The sequence below is a fragment of the Manacus candei genome, unplaced genomic scaffold (genome assembly GCF_025592945.1).
Source record: "Manacus candei isolate 608988 ecotype Guabito, Panama unplaced genomic scaffold, ASM2559294v1 h1tg000086l, whole genome shotgun sequence".
Taxonomy (NCBI): Eukaryota; Metazoa; Chordata; class Aves; order Passeriformes; family Pipridae; genus Manacus; species Manacus candei.
The window spans coordinates 1,313,442-1,328,776 of NW_026138134.1; the positions used below are offsets into that span (position 1 = coordinate 1,313,442).

Here is a 15,335-nt window from a genome sequence, read left to right on the forward strand (position 1 = left end):
TCAGACTTCAGGAACTCACCAGGATAAGCTGAAATACTCTCCTGAGCATCTGGAATCAGGTCTGTGGAAAGGAGGGTGTTAGGAGGAGAGTGTGTCCCACCTCTGCAGTTTCAGGAATGCTGATACTGCCCCTCTGACCTCCCCTCCTCTCTGAGTCCTGTTTGTGAGAGGGCTCAGAGTGGGGCTGGGTGCCAGCAGAGCTCTTACGGAAAACCAGGAGCTGCAATTCCTATTGGGAATTCAGATTTATTCATGTCCCAGCAGAACTCTTACAGAAAAACCAGGAGCTGCAGTTCCTAATGGGAATTCAGATTTATTCATATCCTGCCCCTCCAAATGTGCTTCTGCCTTCCAGGCTCCTCAGGGTGTATTTGCTTCTCCCTCGTGTGCTTTAGGAAGTTTTGTTTCCTGCCTTTGCAGGTTCCTTGGAAATGCTGCTCTGTACATGCAAAATGAAATCTTACTCAGCACAGCACAGTGCAAAGAACACAAATACCTCTCTTTGGATGACAGGAGGTGAAAAATCACAGCAGAAACGTATCTGAGTGGAAAAGGTGCTTAGAAAATGTGACAGAGAGACAGGATCAATGACTCCCTTAAGCCAATTAAGCTCTCCTTGCCACAGCACTCTTCCCCCATCAAATTTAATGTTTCTGGAGGTTCTGTGTTGTTTTTTCTTCTCCCTTGGCACTCCTGCTGATAGCTGAGGTTTAGAAGGCATTTTTTCCAGGGACTTTGATTCTTATCAGCGTGGAAAAAATGTTAATATTGATTTAGTGGGGGAGAAAACAGAAGAAGTGAGTAAGAGACTAATAGCCTGGAATGACAGGGCTGTATCAGTTTTCAGTGCTCTCAGAGGAATAATGTGCTTGTTTCCACCAAATGGAAAAGTAGACTATGACTAAAACTGTCACTGACCTCCCCCAGAATTTAATGGATTTTGGAGCTCAGAGAAGAAAAGATAGTTGTAACTAACTCTGCTATCTTAATGCACTTTCCTTGAAAATCAGCAGTTTTATGAAATGCTATATGCAGGAAGATAAAAACTGTATATATCTTATAGAGCTGTATAAAAATTTATATTCACTGCCTTAGTCTTATTTTTGAGTATGGATGGGTGCACTTCTCAATAAGCAGAAACAATAATGTGTTATAGCTTTGAGGTGGTTTATATCCTTATATATCCTTCTATCCTTACATGGTATATATCCTTTATATCCATTACCAATATATAAACTGAGTCTTTTAAAAAAGGCTGGAGAAAAACTGTAAAAAATCTCATTCCTGGCCCATTCTCATGGCTTTTCTGAGTAAGTAGTTCCTGAATGAGGTAAATAAATATAAATAATGGTCTCTTCATACGTTGGAGGGTCTGTGCACGTTGATTTGCAACAGCCAAAGGAAGGATCCTGCTCGGTCCAGTGGGAGACAGTGAAAGAAAGGACACTTTGTTTTGTGGCAAAGCCACTTTTCCTTTAAATAAATTCATAAATCAAGCAGCAACTTTAATTTAATTGCCTCTTTGTTTTAGCCCAAAGCCACCACGTGCTGGTCCCTCTTCCAGAGCTGTCTCCATTGTCCTGGCCCTGAAAACGTTCACCCAGTTGGGCTGAGCTTTACTGCCACGAAGGAGCGGGGCTGCACGAGCAGGAGGAGGATTTTGCTGCTGTTTCAGGCTCCAGAATCCTGCTCTGATCCCCGGGATAATTTGCAGTGCAATGCCATCTAGTGTGCAAAGGGCTCTCAGGATTCCTGTGCTCGGGAAGTTCATGGCAGCAGTTCCTCCCTGCATCTCATTCCAGCTCCAAACAGCTGCATTTTTCCCAGGGAAACTGTGGCTGCCCCTGGATCCCTGGAAGTGCTCAAGGCCAGGTTGGACAGGGCTTGGAGCAACCTGGGCTAGTGGAAGGTGTCCCTGCCCATGGCAGGAGGAGCTTTAAGGTCCCTTCCAACCCAAACCACTCTGGGATTCTGTGATTCCCTGATTTGGTGGAGATGGTTGTAATTAAATCTTAGCATTGTGAACTTTCAGTTTCCATAATTCTCATCTTGACCATTGCTTGGGGTTTTTTGGAGTGAGGAAGCACTGCTAATGTGCCCAGCCCAAGAGGGAGATTTCTGTAGTTGTGGGCTGATATTGTATCATTTATACTTGTGCCATAAATTAGTTTTTGGTGTTCAGAGCATGGCCAGAGGTGTTTGTATCCCGTTTGTTGTGCTTTCCTGGCTGATAAAACACAACTGTGAATCCACACTGAGTCAAATCACTCCTGGAGGAGTTTGAACCTCTCTGGGCTCTTCTCTGCACCTGTGGTTCAATAGTTTGGGTGCAGGACAAACATTCTTTCATCTCTCACCTTGTCTTCATTTGGACTTTGATCTCTTAAATTCTACACATGGGATAATACAGTTTTCCTGTCAGTAGGACAGAAGAAGCCCTCCCTGTCCTGTTCTGAGGAGGGTAATGTGGGTGAGGTGGTTGCAGACTCACTTCCTTTTCCAGCCCTGTTTTTGGTGGTGTTGTGTGATATCCAAGAACTGAATTTTGGATGCTGCCAGGAGAGGGGCTGGGTCTCCCCAGACCTCAGCACGGTGAGGCTACCAGGGAGGATTTATTTCTGAATAATCTCATTTTGCTTTCAATTAATTGTGAAACCAGGCTTTAATAGGGTGTGAAATGGAAACAGAGAGGTAACACCAGCTGCCTTTATTTACATGTGTTAATCAACACAGACCCAAACAACAACAACAGAAACTGGAGCCATTCAGGGAGGAAATGCTCTGTATTTCACTGAGAACTTTGAAAAACATGTCCTTTGTGGAGAGGAGGAAGGTCAGTGGCATATTTCAGTTTTTTTAAATTACCAGCCATGGCAGAATCCTCTCAGAGCCCTGAAGTTCCTGCATTTCAGCCTGGCCAGCTGTGGCTGTGGGAACCCCTCATTAGCTGAATGAGCTTTGCTTTGAGCAGTAACATGGAAGATATTCCCTTTTCCCTTTGAGAACACGGCCTGTGGGGTGAGGACTGGCCCACCAGGGTGTGCCTGGAGTGTCCCAGTGCCCCTTACCATGTTTGGTGTTACCCTCCCAGTGACTGAGGGTGGTTTCCTTTGGAGAAGGCTGGGTTTGCTCTCTGGGCCTGCAGTGGGAGGAGTTACAATTTTTTGGGAATTTCTGTTGGAAGCAGAGTTTGGTTTGCAGACAGAATGATTTTTATTTAACTGTTTGTTCAGCTCAGAGGGGTGAGAGAGGAACAACTGCCTGGTGCTGTTGTGCTGTAGGGGGTCAGGCAGGGGTTTGTCCCAGGCAGGACACACAGGGTCACTTTTGGCTGATTCTTGTCCAACAGAGTGATCTGATTTGGGTTCCTGGGGACCTTGTAGATTTTGAATGTGTCACTTGGGGAATGGGTCTGTTGGACTGAGGAAGATGATTTCTCTAGAAAGAGTTGAAAATTTTGCATTATTCCTCCAGAGAACTTCCCAATGAAGAGATGATCCCGGGTTGTGCAGCACACTGACTGCACTCTCAAATTCCCAGTGGTGGCCGTGGCTCATCCCTGATTCCAGTAACACCCCCAGTACCCAGGAGGTGAACAGAGCCCATCCTGAGACCTGGCTGTGCCTCGGTGCCCCAGGCAGGGGGTGAAGAGCTGCTCAGAGTGCCCTGGAGATGAATGTGGATTAACCCAGCTGAGTTCCCTTCAGCACCAGTGCCCTCAGCACAGACAGTTTGGGGTGTGCTGCTGGGCTTTGTAAACCTGAAAATTATTGCAGAGTTTGAAATTCAGTTCCTGATCTGCTTCTGCTGGTGAGAGCTGGGTGTTGTTTGTAAGGATGAGAGCAATGATTTCATTTAATAAACTCAATTTAGAGAATAGTCCATGTTGGGGCTGGTTAAAATGTGATTTGTCAGTTGAGGGAATGGGAGCTTTTCTGGTTTATACTTATTTATTTATATAATTTCCCTCTAAGAAGGAAATCACTCTCTGGTAGGAATTTTGTGAGCAAATAGCACAGCCAGTTTATAAGAGGGAGCAAAATTTGTGATCAGGCTTGTCTTGCACTGGTAAGACCCTTTTCAGCTCCATGTATTTATAAGTCATACAGGCTAATTCTTCAGTCAAAGATTGGACTTGATGATCTCGGAGGTCTTTTCTAACTTTAATGATTCTGTGATATTAGCTATCAAAATACAGGCTGATTTCTGGCAGGGACCATCATTCAGACATCCCTCTCCTGCCTCTCACAGGTCATTTCAGGTGCTCTTTGCCTCAGCAAATATGTTTCCATGCTCAGAAGAGATTTTCCTCATTGTCACTGTCCATAATCCCTTTGTCCATGACAGGCCAGGCTGCAGAGAATGATGTGCAGTGGCACCAGCTCTGTGTCAGGAATTGCTTTTCAGTTGTATCAGAGAAGAGCAGGTGCAGGAGGAAATTGAGATTTAGATGGGCTGAGGGACTCTGAGGAGAGAACAGGACAGGAAAGGCTCCTTCTCCTTCTTCCTGATCACTGCCCTGTTTGCACAAAATCAGGCTGCTCTTGGGGGTGTTTTAGACTATATAATTTATAAGGCACTGATTTCCTTCTTCCCCTGAATGTTTTTTGGTGCTGCAGCATCCCATGATCTCTTTTCCTTGGGGGGGTATGAGAAGCAATCTCATGAATTTTCCCAGCTTGTTCCCCCTGAACATATGGCACCTCCTGATAAGTTTCCCAGTGTAACACTTGAAGTGTCTTCTTGACGCTTTAATGGACAGGAAATTTCCAGGGGTTGGGAGAAATAGGGCAGTGGGTGGGAAAGAAGCAGAGTTTCTTTCTAACAATGCTAATTTTCAATTCTTGAACCAGCTTGCATTGAGCATTATGAATTCTCCAGGGTATTTTCAGAGCTGAAAGAACAAAGAGAAACTTTGAAGAGGGGGAAATCGCTATCAGCTGATGGAGAAGGCTGGAAAAGTGTATGTTCCTATACTGAAAATGCATTTTCCTATACTAAAGTTATATGGTCCTGTGCTGAAAGTGTTTGCTCCTGTACTGTGCTATACTACACTGGACTTTATTGTAATTGTGAAAGGGAGGAAAGCTGGTTAATTGTCCTTACAGTCATGTAGAGATGTTTATTGGGCATCAGGGATGTTTTTGTTACACTAACACATAAGATATGGACAAGGGACATGTAAATAGATTAAAGTGTGTTGTCAGTTTAGGCAAGAAAAGGGGAAAATTGGGAGAATTGTCCATAGGCAGGAATGTGGGTATCAGGGCTGGAACGGGCAGAGTTCTCTGTACCCTCTGTCCCTTAGAATGCACTTGGTAAAGAAATAACTCTGAAAAGTGTGCAAGAGACTTTGGAAATCTGTTCTCTGCAGAGTTAGACTTAAAATGTGAACCTGTGGGGAATTGCTGCTGTGTGATGCTGGTGGAACAGAGCACTCCGATAACCCCACTGGTGCTGGTGGGATCATTCCCTGTCATCTCTGGGCTGCCCAGCCCATGTCTGGGACTGACCGTACACCCCGGGTATAGTGGCTGCTTCAAACAGGGCATCATCTACAGTAAAATAATAAATTAAATGCAAGACTGACTTCTGACATATTCAGGGTAAAAGCCCTTCTTGGCTCTTGGAAGGTGAAGGCACTGGCAGGGACCTGCAGCTTCTGAGGACGGGCTGAACTCGTGATCTGTGTTTTACAACTTCCCTGGCTGGGACTGCAGAATTACACCCGGATCTGGCCAGGGAGCTCTTTAGCCAAATTTTACAATAAAAGCATGAATTTGTGCTAAGAAAGTTTCAGATTTTAAGATTTCCATGTTAACCTTGGAGTTCAGACAGGTGGACGTGAGAAGAGGGAGCTGATTGCAATCCCTCCTTCAGTGGTGGAATAAACCCCAGGCAGGGGTGGGCTGGCTGTGGTAGAACCACTTCCATGGCCTGTGATTCCCAAAATACCTCCTTCTGGTAGGAAAGGAAGGAAGGAAGGACCAGACCTGGCTGTTCTGGACTGGCAGAAGTGCTGTGGAATTGCAGCAGCAGCAGCAGCACACACTGTGCTGTTTGTCAGAGTCATTCGAATGAGATCGTTCTTTGAGGGGTTAAATTACCACGCACACATAAAATTGAACCCAGAGTTTTGGGTCTTGGGGCAGGGGTGATCTCCTTGTTCGTGGTTATTGGGGCTCAGGTGCTGAATGATAAAATGCAGCCAGTGAAGGATGTTGGATTTTGCAGATGAGGATCATTCGTTCCGTGGTCACACGCGGAGCCCTCGGACACGTGGACATGTTCAGGGCTGTTCCCTGACCAGGGGAGGTTCTGACAGCAAAGTTTTCATCCTTAAATCCTTGTGTGCTTTAGGGAGTAAGCAGTGAGCAGGAGCTGTTGTCCCTCAGCCCCAGGGCACACATCCTGCCCTGCTCTGCAGCTCGCACAGCTCCGGGACCGGGCAGGAATTTCCTGGCGCTGGGAAGGACGGGCCGTGAGGAATCGGCCGTGCCTCACACTGAGCGCTCGGCTGTGCCTCAGCCCGAGCCATCCCCCGGCACTCAGCCTCAGCCCGAGCTGCTTTCAGCATGTGATGGCAGTTGCTGGCATTTTTTTCCCTCTCCTCTCGGGCTGGAGCCGCAGCCCCGGGAGCGCAATCCCTGCCTGCATTCCCTGCCTCCCTGTTTCTCCTGGCTCTCCCGGAACGGCCCGGCTCGTCCTGCGGGACCTTCCCGAGCAGAGGAGGGGACCCGGCGATTCCTCGGCGCCGCAAACCGAGCATGAAATGGGCAGTGCGGGAGCGGCGCTCGGGGCCGGGCGGGCACAGCCCCGGCGGGATTCCCTGGAATGCTGAGCTGCAGGAGCGGCTCCGGGGCGGCAGCACGGCGAGGGTGATGTGATTCCCAGCCCGGAGTTCCTGCCTTTCGGAGCCGATGCCTGCTCGGTCCTTTCAGTCAGCTGCTGGGAAGCTCCGGAGGGACCTGCAGGGGTTAGGCCTGGGCTGGGGATCCATCCATGGGAAGGACGGAGCTTTGGAGCAGGGGTAAGTCGTGCCCAGCCCCTCTGTGCTGGCTGTGAGATCCCTTGGGTCTGCTGGCTCCGTGGAATCCCAGGGATCCCACAAAGCCAGCTGGCAGGGCCCCTGCAGGGGGGCAATAAAGAGGATTCAGTCCCAGTTGAACAGGACCACAGCAGAGGGAGTTTACAGGGGGTGCTGGTATTTCTGTGCAGACTATCTCACATGACAAAGCTCAGGACAGTGCAAACTGTGGGTCTCCTTCCAGGGATTAACCTGTGTCCTTTGGGAAGAGCTTTTTGCACTGAGGAAGTCAGTCTGAAATCATATTAATGAAGCAGAGGGACTTAACTGGGAGTGGGGCTGGGGAACATCCCAGCAGTGCTTTCTGCAGTGGCCATCGAGACACACGTTTTTAAACCTTTAGTGCATCTTCTACTAGTTAGAGGAATGAGAGGACAGTAAATGAGTGAGTATATTGGATGTTCTGTGTTCCAAACTGTTGCTAATAATGCCTAGAACACATCCTTTGTGTGAGAGTAGGGTTAGCAAAGGTTTCCTTTTAAAATGAGATTTTATCATTTATTTCCTTTGCTTTGATCTTTCATGCATCTTTAAAAATAATCTTTTGAATATGAAGCAGTATCAGTTGATAAAGTGAATGTGTATCAACTCTGACCTTTTACCTGGGCAATTTTGTAGACCTTTATTACGTGTTTCTTTTTGATAAAGATTTGAATGTTTGTGTAGCAGACTTGAATAAATCTTCCATCAGGTGCAGGGACACACAATACTCATGTTAGATGTCAGTCTGACAGGAACCAGAAAAAAATCTGTGGTTGACAGAATGGTTTTAGGTTACATGCATCTCTTAATTCATAGCCTGTAAATTATTAACCAGACAAAATCAGCATCTGGGCTTTCTAGGAACAACTCTGCCCACGTGCCCACCTCAGAAATCCTGCCACAGGAGCTTAGTGCCACTCCAGGCTCTCAAAAGCAGCACAGATCTGTCACAGCATCTGCAACACCCTGGAAAAACATGATGAGAATTGCCCTGGCTCCTTTTGGCAGTGTCAGTCACTGTGTGTCAGGATGTGTCCCAGTGCTCCCTGTGTGCTGGCTCAGCTCCTTGGCTTTTGTGGAGGAGACTTGGACTTAAACCACTTCCTATTTCCTGCCTGTCTTTGCTCCTTGCTTTTCCTAAGGCCCACTGAGCCTTTTATCCCTTGTTCACAGATTTGCATATGTGAAGAGAGGGAATCTCTTCCCAGACTTTGTTTTCCTGCATTATTTGATCGGGCTGAGTGACACCTTTCCTTTGAGGGTTTGTTTGGTGTTGCTGGTGATGCAGCACCTGAGATACTCAAAAATCTGAGATTATTATTTGCCATGAGTTAAAGAAACTGTCAGGTTTTTGTATTATATTTCTATGTGTTTGGCTGAACAGCCCCAGCAGAGAAGCCAGGACTGTTTGGACTGGCAGCTTTCAAATTCCTGCACAGTTTGGTGGCAGAGCTTCTCGTACACAAAATTCAGCCACTCTGAGAATTAAATTAATGATTTGGAAGCTATTTATTGGACTTGTGGATCTTTTCTTATGCTGATTCCTTACAACACACTTCTGTGAATAACCAAGGTCTTCCTTCCTTCCTTCCTTCCTCCCTCCTTCCCTCCCTCCTTCTCTTCCTCCTCTTTCCCATTTTAAAAGCTGGGAATTCCTAGGGAACAACTCAGTCTGCTCTGGAGATGGGGGGGTCAAACTCCTCCTCCTGTGCAACTTAATGAGTCGAATCTCAGAAGTTTGAAACAAAACAAGGAGTTCAAAATCCTCTCCCTGATCCCAAAATGCTCCAAAAGATGTTTTCTGTAAAGTCACTCAAATATGTTTTCAAAGTTTTTTACATCAAACCCCTTTGCTTGGGGTCTGGTTTGTGGTACCTGGAGGCATCTGTGCCAGGAGTTCCAGTGTTATTTGGAATTATCTGCTGTCAGCAGTGTGGCATTAATGGGAACCTGTGCCTTTAGTCATTTAACCCAGCTTCGCAATTGCTTTTATGAAGGAAATGTTTTATTTATGCGATATTGTTTTATAGAAATTGAATTTGAGAGGGGTAAGTCGTGCACCCCAAGGTTATTTTCATTTCCTTTTGCTGCAGCACAGTTCTTTCCTTTCCCTGGGAGCCCTGGGGTCAGTGCAGCAGAGCCCCACGGGGCTGTGGGGATCCCTGCTGGAGGTGAGGGTATCCAGGCTGTTCCTGCTCTGGGAACACGCTGTGGAGCAGGACATCACACATCCCCCTGTGCTGTCAGCTTGGAATGTGCTGTTTGTCCAAACAACAGCACAACCATTTCATCACAACGTGCCACAGTGGAGGCTCTGTGTGTGCTGGACCAGACGCAGCAGTTCTCCCGGGCTGGGCTGCCCCTTCCCTCCCTCTGGAAGAGCTGTGCTTTGGATTCCCAGCAGAGGTGTGCTGGCAAAACCTTCTCCTTTGTGTTCTATCCCTCAGGGTGTCTCTTGGTGGTCAGGAGTAGGAGAGGGGAGTCAGCAGCAGATTCTGCTCCTTTATCTGCTGGTTCTGACTCCCTGGAGCACATCCATGGAGCAGAGTACGGAGTTCATTGCTGATCCCTGGGGCTGCTGGGGAATGGGGCTGGGAATGGCCTCCTGACCTTAGTTTGCAGAAGGACCATGATTGCCTGAACCAGTCCATGCTCTGGCAGTGACTCCCCAGCTGTGGTCACAGTTCCCAAGTGTAGGGACTTTCCATTGTCCCCATGTGTAAGTTATTACCAGTCTGGTGGAAGAACAGCCTCCCCTGTCCTGGTTTGGGAGCCTCTGCTCAGGGTTGTGGTTCATGTTGTCCTCTGAAAGCCCAAAGCCTGGGAATAGTGTCCCCCTGAGAGAAGGAGAAGGAAGTGAGGTTGTCATGGAAGCAGAAAGTGTGCAGGGAAGATGTGAAGCAAATCTGGGAGTGGCTCTGCATTTCTCCCGTGTCTTCCCAAGTTTCATTCCAAGTGAGAGAGATTCTGTGTCACATGGAGGAGCCAGAAAATCCAGTTTTCACCCAACTAAGGTGAAAAAAGCAGTTTTCAGCACAGCGGCTTCAATGTGAGAAGCTCAGCAATGTTTATTTTCTGGCCATAGTTTCTGTAGCCTGGAATACACAGAGCGAGGGAGTTTCTCAATGGTCAGTTCATACAGAGCTTTAAAGACAAAACACAAAGCCATGAAATTCCAACTAACCCCCCCCAGGCGGCAAATGGAGCCCATGGAGCCATCCAGGATGTTGTGCCCTCTTTGCCAATCACCAGTGCCCAAGGTACAGCTCTGCATGGAGCCACACACAGGGGTGTTCCTTGGTTCGGTTTTAATAACATCAGATATTTTAACTCCATGAAAACATTGAGTTTTCAGACGCTCAGAAGTTGTTTTTGCCTAATGGAGTCCCCAGTGGCTGCATCTAAGAAGTTTTTATGAATATTTCATTGCTTCTGAAGATTGACCTTCTTACACATTTAGAGGAAATAAAAGGGTGAGACCACATGAGAAAACGGGGAAAGTATCTCTGATAGAACTCTCTGAGATTTTATGTCCCAACAAGCTTAGGCATCAAATAGACTTGGCTTAAGAATTAAAACAAACAGACTCCAGCAGCTATACATGAACTGCCTGCGTTGGCAGCTCAGCCTGGGATTGGGGATTGAGGGGGGGATATTCCCAAGCTGTGCATTTCTGACTGCAGTGAATGAAATTATGTCAAGGTTACTCCTGATGCATCTTCAGAGAGGCACCAACTGTGTGCTGGTCTGGGAGCAGCAGCCTGCCATGGGCAGGACCCACCTCTCCAGAAGGGGAGATTGGGAAGGGTAGAATTCCCAAGGAATTGCCTTCCCTCTCCTCTTACTGTGTGGCACTGGGCAGGTGTTCTGGTTTATTACATTTATTTTGTATTTCTGGCTTAGATGTTATTATTAATATTCCTTCACATGCCTTATCCTTTGTATGGTTGAGCAGAGGGGCCTGTCCTGCCCAGTCCCTGGGACAGTGCAAAGCAGCAGCTCAGAGGTACTGTGTTTGCAGGGGAGTCTTCCCTGGAGTGTAGTTGCACAAGCAGCCCCTTCCCAGCCCCTGTGAGAGATCCCTCCTCAATTCCTCCTCACACAGGGGGCTTCTGCACATGGACAAACCCCTGAGGGGCAGCTGCTGAAACCTGGGGGCGGGTTGATCACCACCAAAACAACCTTGACTGCACACTGATGTGATGGCAGGAACACCATCAGATGCTGAGAACTTCACCCAGTGCCAAAAGCTGGTGTTGAATTGCAAAGTTGGCTCCTGCCATGGATTTTTTGTCTCTGCTGGGTTTTGGGGTTGTTCCTCTACTGTGCCTGAGCAAGGGCAGTTCCCTGCTCTGAAGGCAGAGCCAAAGCCTGTGGGCAGCAGTGGGAACAGCCTCAGTAACCTTTGTCCAGCACCACAACTGGAATTAACCTCTAAAATCCTGGAGCAATTAAATCTCACGAGATGCCCTTCTTTGCTGGTGCCATTTGCCCTTCCTCTGGGAAGAGCTCAGGTGCTGTGGATGTAAAGAGCAGCCTGTGCCACCACAGGAGCTCTGTTTTTCGCTGTCCTGGTCAGGATGGGAGCCCAGCACTCCCCCCTGTCTCCACCCTTCTCCAGCTGTGGCTGCCCCGTCCCTGGAAGTGTCCAAGGCCAGGTTGGACAGGGCTTGGAGCAACCTGGGCTAGTGGAAGGTGTCCCTGCCTATGGCAGAGGTGGAATAGATGATCTCTGAGGTCCCTTCCACCCCAAACCGTTCTGGGACTGTGTGTTTTCAAAGTTGTTCTCTGCAGGAGTTTGGATTTGTGAGGGACCTCTAGGAGTGTCCCAGCTGTTCTCACCTCTCCCAGAGGTACCAGGATACTTGGGCATGACCTCACTGGAAGCTTAGAGTGCAAACAAAAGAACAAAACAGCCCAAAGAAGAGCTGTTCTGATGCATATAAGGCACATGTGGAACTATTCCTGCATCCAGGAGGATTAAAGCACCCTGAGGGTCCTGCAGGGACCTGCCCTTTTCTCTGGCTGTGCATATTTATAAACCGTAGGAGGATTTATTAGTCTTGAAGGTGAAGCTCAGTTGAAGGGATGCTGAACAATCATCCTGCCACAGGAAAAAACTGTCTCGTGTGATTTGCCATCTTAAAATAGTTCTGAAAGTAACTACGGGCAGAATCCACATCCCACAACCTTTTACATTTACTTAGTGCTGGTACTTGCATAAAATTCAGCTGCTGAGTTCACCTGTGATTTGATGGGAACTTGTGTCTGCTGGGAAAGGAATTTACTGTGTCCAGCTCTGTGGCTCCAACTGCAGAAGGACGTGGAGCTGCTGGAGTGAGTCTGGAGCAGGCCATGGAGATGCTCCAGGGCTGGAGCCCCTCTGCTCTGGAGCCAGGCTGGGAGAGCTGGAGGGGTTCACCTGGAGAAGAGAAGGCTCCAGGGACACCTGAGAGCCCCTGGCAGGGCCTAAAGGGGCTCCAGGAGAGCTGGAGAGGGACTGGGGACAAGGGATGGAGGGACAGGACACAGGGAATGGCTTCCCACTGCCAGAGGGCAGGGATAGATGGGATATTGGGAAGGAATTGTTCCCTATGAGGGTGGGCAGGCCCTGGCACAGGTTGCCCAGAGAAGCTGTGGCTGCCCCTGGATCCCTGGAAATGTCCAAGACCAGGTTGGACGGGACTTGGAGCAACCTGGGCTAGTGGAAGGTGTCCCTGCCCATGGCAGGGGGTGAATCTGGGTTGGTTTAAGGTCTTTTCCAACCCAAACCACTGGGATTCAATGATTCAGGTTCACCTCTATCCTCACACATTCCAGTGATGTTTCCTGTTGTACTCTGCTCAATCCATGGGGAGGAAGGAGGATCTCTTCATGGAGACACTTTGCCTTTTTACTGCAGAGGTGCCTTTGAGTTTAATTCCAGCATCCAAACCCTCCTACACGATGTCACAGACACTTTACAAAAAGGGACATGAAAATCATAGAATCACAGAATAGTTGGGGCTGGAAGGGTCCTTAAAGACCAAAATCCAGCCGTCCTGGGAGAGCTGTGCTTGGATCTCTGCTCACCCTGGTGCTGAGTGTGACAGGCCCATGGACTATCCAGAGATAGTGTCCAGCCTGGAGTAGTGATCCGTGTGGCATTACAGGAGATGCATCTTCTTTTTTTCTCTTCTTAAGCTCTGTTTGATTTTATATGTCTTTTTTGCTGCTCTTGAGTACTGCTTTGGAGTTGTCAAAGGGATGATGTCAAATATCAGGAAAGAAATGGAGCTTCAGATAGAAAAATATTATTTAAACAAGTCTTTCTTATCTTTACTTTGATCATTACTTCAGGATATTTATGGTTGGTAAAGAAGCCACTCTGTTAGAAATGTTCTTTTCCTGCTCTGAAGCCACTGTTGGGGATGAGAAGGAGAAAGCAGGAGATGGGAAGTGCGGGGGAGGATAATTAGTACATTTAGCAAGATAAAGCTGGAGTGAGGCAAACCAGACCAGATAAATACATTTGTGCTGTCAGAGTAATTAGGTGGGAAATATTTCCCTGTTTGAGGAGATTTGCCAACCTAAAATTTCAAATATAATAAAATAAAATTCTCAAATATATAAAAGGTAGATCTTGAAGGTGCCCCATTACAAAAGCAGCTTCTGTAAGTAATGGAGTGGGTAATGAAGGTGGTGTTTGAATGAGCAGGTTAATTCAGGGGGTAGTGCAAGTTCTCTCTGTGATGGCCTGGAGCTGAGAGAGGTAAGAAAAGCAGCATCTCAGAGTTTGAACAGTTTTAAGGCTTTTAATTTCTTCAGGATTTGTCCCAAAGATATTTGAGCCTTAGAATTTTTTTTTTTTTAATAAAACCCAGCTGGAGAGGGACTTGGAACAAGGGATGGAGGGACAGGACAAGGGGCAATGGCTTCCCAGTGCCAGAGGACAGGGATAGATGGGATATTGGGAAGGAATTGTTCCCTGGAAGGGTGGTGAGGCCCTTCCGGGTAATGTTTCACAGGGAAATAAACCTCACATTTCTTTCTCCTGGCCACCAGACACACTTTTCACCCAAGGCTCACATTCCAGAGCCATGCACGAAGGTGCATTGGGCCTGTGGCTTTGCCCTCTTCTGACTTGCTAAATTGCACAAACATCATAAATTAAGGGAGGGGAAACATCCAGGAGACATTAAAAAGTGTGGTGGCTTAGGAAGAAATTAAAAAAAGTCATTCCTAATACTGTCAGAAAAGTTCTCAAATGGAACATGGTTGGAGACTTCAGGAGCTGTTGCTGTGGCCGAGTGTGAGCAGCAGCAATTGCAGTTCCCTGTGCCTTTGCCAGGGATTGAACCTTAAATTCCAGCTCGGAAAAACGTGCAAAGATCCCCAGGTTTCCTTGGAACAATGACACAACCTCTGCCAGGAAAAGCATCAGCCTTTCCACTGCCCGAAAACTCCTGGCAGAGGCTTGGTCGGCATTCCTGCCATCCCTTCCTGGGGTTCCTGCAGGTGGGATGTGTTTGGGATGGAACCAGGGGGATTCTGTGCTTGGCCAGGAGGCTGATCCATCCCCCTGTGCCCATCACATCCTCCTGAGCTGGGGGACTCAAATATCCCAGGACCTCCTCAGCCTGCCTGGGCCTCTGTGCTGTGTGCTGCCCCTCGGTTGTGTGGGGACAGTGGAGGGGAAGGTGTGTAAATGAGACTCACCTTGCTTGTACTTTATAGCAAACTTAAAATAGATGTCACATTTGTAATATAAATATAACTGTATATCATATTACTTATATTCTAAATACATTTTATTATATTAATTATATAAATATATTTGTACCACAAATAATATAATTATATGTGCATATTTTGATATATTTATACTATTATATGATTATATCTACAATATATTTATAATAATATAATTGTAACTAACAATAATAAATATTAATAATTAATATTATGGATCAATAATAATAATATTTGGTGTGCAAATACAGCATAAGCTGTAGATGTTTTGGCTCTCTACTAGCTCCAATCAGTGCATCATTTTCCCAGGAATTTAGATAAGAACTGGGGAGATGCTGTGTGGGATATTGAAATATTGAGAATACTGAAATCAGCTGCAGGAGGTTGTAGGAGTTATTCTACAGGTGTGTAGTGGGTTGACCTGGCCAGATACCAGGTACCCACTAAAGCCACTCTCTCACTCTCCCTCTGCAACTGGACAGAGGAGAGAGAAAAACAGTTCAGAACTCATGAGTAGAGGTAAGAGCTGGGAGAG

At 47.1% G+C, this 15,335-nt stretch overlaps 1 protein-coding gene across 5 annotated transcripts in view; it reads left to right on the forward strand.

Moving 5' to 3' along the window:
- Positions 1 to 15,335, forward strand: part of ARHGAP32 (Rho GTPase activating protein 32) — a 187,528-nt gene that overhangs the window by 64,776 nt on the left and 107,417 nt on the right. The window contains exon 1 of one of the 5 annotated variants that reach the window (XM_051812393.1): positions 6,878 to 7,030. The exons of the other annotated variants lie outside the window; for them this stretch is intronic. The gene's annotated coding sequence lies outside the window, so the exon portion shown is untranslated. Of the gene's footprint in view, positions 1 to 6,877; positions 7,031 to 15,335 lie in introns of those variants that run through there. 5 annotated transcript variants of the gene reach the window in all.